Genomic DNA, 5911 nt, shown 5'->3' with positions numbered 1-5911 from the left:
GTCTTTATTATTATCTCCTCTTTACAAATGACAAAACTGAAATTCAGGTAGATATAAATGTATAATGTCACACAGCTCGAAAGCAGTGGCCAGGATCGGAATCCAAGTTTGCCCAACCCCTAGAATCCTGCTTCTTCACAAGACAACAGTGCTTTCTATTTGTACAGAGCTCTATTGTTTACAATGGACTTCCCATAGGTTATCGCCTTAATTTTCCCAACAGCTCTGTGAGGTATACACTATTATAAGATTTTGCAGACGAGGAAAATGAAGCTCCAAGAGGCTGTGACTTGCCCAAGGTCAGATACATAATGACTAGCAGGGTTAGGACTTGGAGACTTAAGAATGTCAGGTCACCACTTTTTCCATGACACTACTGAAGCCTCAAAGCAAACGAACTCCTATTTAGAAGAATGCAGGTTATTCTGCACTATGTTCTGTGTTTATCTATAACTCGATAGCACTTGGAAAAATAATTTGTGAGAATCACAGTATAAGACATAGATGCTATATAATTAAAGCCAAGTAGTGAATTAGTGAATTAGAAAACATAGTTTAAGAATACACATTTGCAGTTATGCATAAAAGAAGCAGAAGTTAGATCTGAGGTCATGCACAATTTGAGGCATCTTATTGTAGCATTGATGAGGCCATTAGATGCTTTTCAGTCTTGTTTAATAAAAGACTCTCTTGCCCAAGAAGACAGCTCACTAAAAAGTTGGAGTGCAATGGGGAAGAAGTTGGGGGAGTAATAGGAATCTTTATTATTTTCTTAGTTAAAATTTCTAACTCTCTGCTCCCTTTTCTTTGACTCCCCTGCCCCTCCCAAAGATGTTTGCTTAATAAAAGCATTGGCACCAAGATGTGATTGACTGCTGTCTTACCTCTTCAAAGAGAAACCTGTTCACACAACTGGACCTCCAAGTGGTAGAAGGTCCCTGAGAGGTTCTTTCGAGTAAGGGCAGTTTCTGTTGCTCTGTGATTATGTCAGGCAGCCTCATCCCCAAACTTGTCCATACCTCCCTCAAAATACTCTTTCAGCAACAAATATTTATTGGGAACAATTTTAAAAATATGTATTATTATTTTATTGATGTACAGTGGTGTATAATATTATGTAAGTTCAGGTATACAAAATAGTGATTCACAATGTTTAAAGGTTATATTGCATTTATAGTTATTATAAAATATTGGCTGTATTCCCTGAGTTGTACACTACAACCTTGCAGCTTACTTTATACTTGTTAGTTTGTACTTCTTAATCCCCTACTCGTACCTTGCCCCTTCCCACTTCTCTCTCCCTACTGGGTAACCACTAATTTGTTCTTTATATCTGTGAGTATGTTTCTTTCTTTTTTAAAAATTTAATTTAATTTAATTTTTAAAATGAAAAAAATTATACAATTTTTAAAGGTTGCTTTCAATGTATAATTATTACAAAATATTGGCTATATTTCCTGTGGTTTACAATACACCCTTGAGCCTGTCTTACACCCCCCGATAGTTTTTATCTCCCATTCCCCCATCCTTATCATCTCCCCACCAGTGGTAACTTCTAGTTTGTTCTCTATATCTGTGAGTCTGTTTCTTTTTTGTTATATTCACTATATTGTTGTAATTTTTAGATTCCATATATAAGTGATATCATACAGTATTTGTCTTTGTCTGACTTATTTCACTTAGCATTATACCCTCCAAGTCCATCCATGGTGTCGAAAAAGGCAAAATTTCATTCTTTTTTATAATCGAGTAGTATTCCATTGTATAAATATACCATACCTTTATCTATTCATCCGTTGATGGACACTTAGGTTGCTTCCATACCTTGGTAATTGTAATAATGCTATGAATTGGGGTGACTGTATCTTTTTGAATTAGTGTTTTCACTTTTTTCAGATAAATATACTCAGGGTCATGTATTATTTCTATTTTTAGTTTTTTGAGAAAACTCCATACTGTTTTCCATAGTGGCTGCACCAATATGCATTCACACCAACAGTGCACAGAGTCCCTTTTCTGCATATCCTCTCCAACATTTGTTATTTGTGTTCTTTTTGATGACGGTCATTCTGACAGGTGTGAGGTGGTATCTCACTATGGTTTTAATTTGTGTTTCCCTGATGACTAGTGATGTTGAGCATCTTTTCATGGGCCTGTTGGCCATTTATATTTGCTCTTTGGAAAAATGTCAGTTCAGTTCTTCTGCCCATTTTTTTCAGTTGGGTTATTTGTTTTTTTGGTGAGTTGTATGGGCTGTTTATACATGTCAGCTATTAATCCCTTAACAGTTGTTTCCTTTGCAAATATCTTCTCACATTCAGTAGGTTGTCTTTTTGTCTTGTTGATGGTTTCCTTTGCGGTGCAAAAGCTTTTAAGTTGATTAGGTCCCATTTGTTTACTTTTGCTTTTGTTTTGTGTGCTTTAGGAGACAGAGCCAAAAAAATATTGCTGTGAATTATGTAAAAGCGTTCTGCCTGTGCTTTCCTCCAGTTTTATAGTATCCGGACTTACATTTTGATCTTTAATTCATTTTGAGTTTATTTTTTTATATGGTGTTAGAGAATATTCTAATTTCATTCTTTTACATGTAGCTGTCCGGTTTTCCCAGCACAACTTATTGAAGAGACTATTTTTTCTCCATTGTATATTTTTGCCGCCTTGGTCATAGATTAATTTATCATAAGTGCATGGGTTTATTTCTGGCTTTCTATCCTGTTCCATTGATCTATATGTATGTTTTTGTGCCAGTACCACACTGTTTTGATTTCTGTCACGTTTTAGTATATTCTGAAGTCAGGGAGCCTAATTCCTTCAGCTCTGTTCTTCTTTCTCATATTGTTTTGGCTATTCAGGTTTTTTTTTGTGTTTCCACACAAATTTTAAAATTAATTGTTCTAGTTCTGTGAAAAATGTATTGGGCACAATTTGTGACAGGCATGGTGCCAAGTGCTGGGGACACATTTATCAGAAAAAGAGACATACTCTCTTATAGAATATAAGCTTCAGGAAGGCAGGGACTGTAATATATGGAGTTAGCATTGTTTTGTACCTGCCACAACTCCCTTCTCAGTTTGGCATATGACTGTGTACTCCCTTGGGCTCAGTAAAAAGGGAGAACTGATAACATGTAAATGGGTTGTCAGTTTGCGGTTGGAATCATTAAAACCATGAATAGTGTATCTACAATGGCTATTAAGTTGCAGTACCTATTTCCTTCTCTTTCCTTCCCTTCCTACCTTCTTCCCTTCCTTCCTTTCTTTCCTTCTTTTTCTTAATATGACTCAAATTATTCTTAAAAATTGAGATGAATTCACAGAAATTAGGCTCCAGGGAAGACCTGCATTTTGGGTCTAGCCACACAGTGTAGACCTTGCCCATTTACTAGCTCTGAATGCCTCTGAGGTTCATTTGTTCTATCTGTCAAGTGACAGCAGTTAATAACTACCTTAAAGAATGCACTACGTGCACATAATAGGTGCTCAGTAAATGGAGCTATTATAATCACTATTATTCAACTATTGGAACTATTTTACTGTTAGAATTCTTGATTAAATAATTTATTATTTTTGTAGTTTTGGAGTTATTTTCTCAAGGCATTATTTGTAGAAAGATATTTGTATTAATAATTCCACACATTTCCAGTTGCAATGTATTATTTGCAGGATTTTCATTTAGCATATTCCTAGCTTAGATTGTTTTGATCATTTTAGGTAGGTTCTTTATATACCATTAGTAGGTCAGCTAAGCAGCTGAAAATTCAAAAGGTATTTGTAATACATATAAGACTTGCAAAATATACATTTACATGACCCAGGAACCTGGGTCTACTTAACCTGGGTCTACTTCAGCCGCCTTTGGTCCTTGATCATTTTCCCTCCTCATGACACAGTATAATGTGACCAAATGGTGTGGCTCAGCTGTGCTCCCTCAAGTTTCCTGTGGAGTCATTGTGTCATCTTAATGCTCCCAAGTTCAGGCGCGGCTAAGGTTCCAGTGCTTATACACAAGGTTTGGAGAGTGTCTGCAGACACGCAAAACACCCACGTTGGAGATTCTAATTCATTAAACTTTTGGCTTGATTTAGAGAGATCCTCTAGTACCCAAACCAAATTAAACTGTATCATAAGAAATGACTGAAATTCTTGGACTGTTCTCCAACAACTACACAGCCTTGAGGTGTGTTTGAAGGTTTTACTGAGTCCACTTTGGCCCTCAGACCTAATATTTTGGCTCCCACGTAAGTTAATTTGCACTAGAAGGACGTGTTCTTATTAACTGAGTACTTTCTTTAAAAGGTGATATGCATAGATGCAAGAAAAAAAATCCCAAATAGTTTTTTTATGTGCCTTTTATAGTTCTTTTGGGAACCATGCTTATTAAGTGTGACCATATGCTAAATATGTCTAAATACAAACATTCTATGATCTTTTTTTCCCCTTCTCAGTAAGATTATACATTTACTTGAATAATGCTGCTACTGTTCACAATATGTTTAGAATAGGTTTCAGGGCCTCTAGCATTTTCTTTGAAATGTCCTTGGTTGTGGAAAAAACTTCATCTTTCAAAGATAGATGTGATTTCCAAAAATCACCAACGGTCATTTGGAACCAGGTCTGGGTAATGAAGCTGGATAATTCCACTTGAGGCTAAAACAAAGCAAAATGCGATGAATATGTTAAATCTGATAAAAGATTATGATAAATGTGGCAAGTAAGTTGACTTTAAAAACAAATTAGTTCTGAAGTTCTAAAATAACCTTAGGCTATGCCAACATCATTGGAATTACATTGCCTTCCAAGGTGACTGCTTTAAAAATCTAACTTCAGATTCTTTTGTGAAAATTTTGTTCTATAACTCATTGGTGACACTTCATGCCAATGTGGTCTCACTCAGAAAGAAATTCCAAGAACTCAGGGACTGTGCTTTCAACATTTAAGGTACATTTTACTCAAGTGCTTAGTATGATGCCAAGAATTCTGTGGCAACTGAATAAACAGTAGACGATGACGACGACTGGTTTGATATCAATGGAGTTGATAATGTAAGAACACTTGGCAAGACTTTAGTGACCACGGGCTGGCTGCTTCAGCATTGCTGGCACTGCCTTAGTTAGAATAGAAAGTGTAACTTTTTTGCTCTTTTTCATGGCAAGTTATAAAACACACGCCTCATACTTGCTTCTAACAGAGCTTACGGAATTGTGTCATGAAGCCACTATATGCTGAAGAACAGCCACTAACAATGGAAAAGTTCGGCACAGAGCAAACATGGAGTGGCTCATTTTGCAGAAAGACAGTCATGAGAGGCCATACTAATCATAGCAATGACTATTAACCCCAGGGGAGGACTCATAGACCTGAAACGTACAGTCAAGCCACTGACAGTTTTCCATTCTCATTTACACCTTAGGAAGCATTTGTGCTTTTATTCCAAGGTATAATAACGGACCTCTACATGCAAACATTGTAACATATGCTTTAAATATATTTTAAAAAAGAAAAAATTCTCTGTGGATTTTTTCCTTGAGAGAGTTGACAGGTTAACAGGGGAAATCAAGTTAGATAGAAATAATTAAAAACTGCAAAATAGAAAATGATGTGAATTATTTTAGAGATACAGATAAAGTGAGAGTTTGGAGGAAGGAGAGTCGAGGAATGCTCATGGATGGAGGAAGTAACATTGGAACTGAGATTTGAGAGTGAGATCAGAGAAGAGAACATCAAATATAGAAGCAAAAATCCATGAGATGGTACAGGGGAAGAGTGAATTGTTCCGTTGGCTGGAATTCGGGAGTGTGAAGAAACGCGTTGAAAACGGGTAGGTAGATTGTGGGGAGAAGGGAGGAGTAAGCAGATGAGCGATACTGTCTGAATTTTGCTTTGTTAAAAACAATCTGGCAGCACTGTTTCAG

Source organism: Vicugna pacos, chromosome 5 (genome assembly GCF_048564905.1).
Source record: "Vicugna pacos chromosome 5, VicPac4, whole genome shotgun sequence".
Taxonomy (NCBI): Eukaryota; Metazoa; Chordata; class Mammalia; order Artiodactyla; family Camelidae; genus Vicugna; species Vicugna pacos.
The sequence above is the reverse complement of the archived record's forward strand: the minus strand, read 5'-3'. Positions refer to the sequence as shown.